The sequence below is a fragment of the Papaver somniferum genome, chromosome 1 (genome assembly GCF_003573695.1).
Source record: "Papaver somniferum cultivar HN1 chromosome 1, ASM357369v1, whole genome shotgun sequence".
Taxonomy (NCBI): Eukaryota; Viridiplantae; Streptophyta; class Magnoliopsida; order Ranunculales; family Papaveraceae; genus Papaver; species Papaver somniferum.
In genome coordinates, this window is record NC_039358.1 from 218,347,198 (window position 1) to 218,347,419 (window position 222).

Here is a 222-nt window from a genome sequence, read left to right on the forward strand (position 1 = left end):
CTGGATAAGGGGTGACCTTCTTCACAAATTCAAAAAAATATTTTGGCGGGAAAATATTTGCTCTTCACTGGCAGATTTTCTCGATTGCATTTGGACGTGATTTTGTGCGATTCAATCGCTGAAAATTTGTGGAAACATGTAATATATCATAAAAGAGCTGGTATGGGTGATTGTTTCGACTGAATTTGGCTGGATAATCACGTGGAAGAAATCATGGCAACA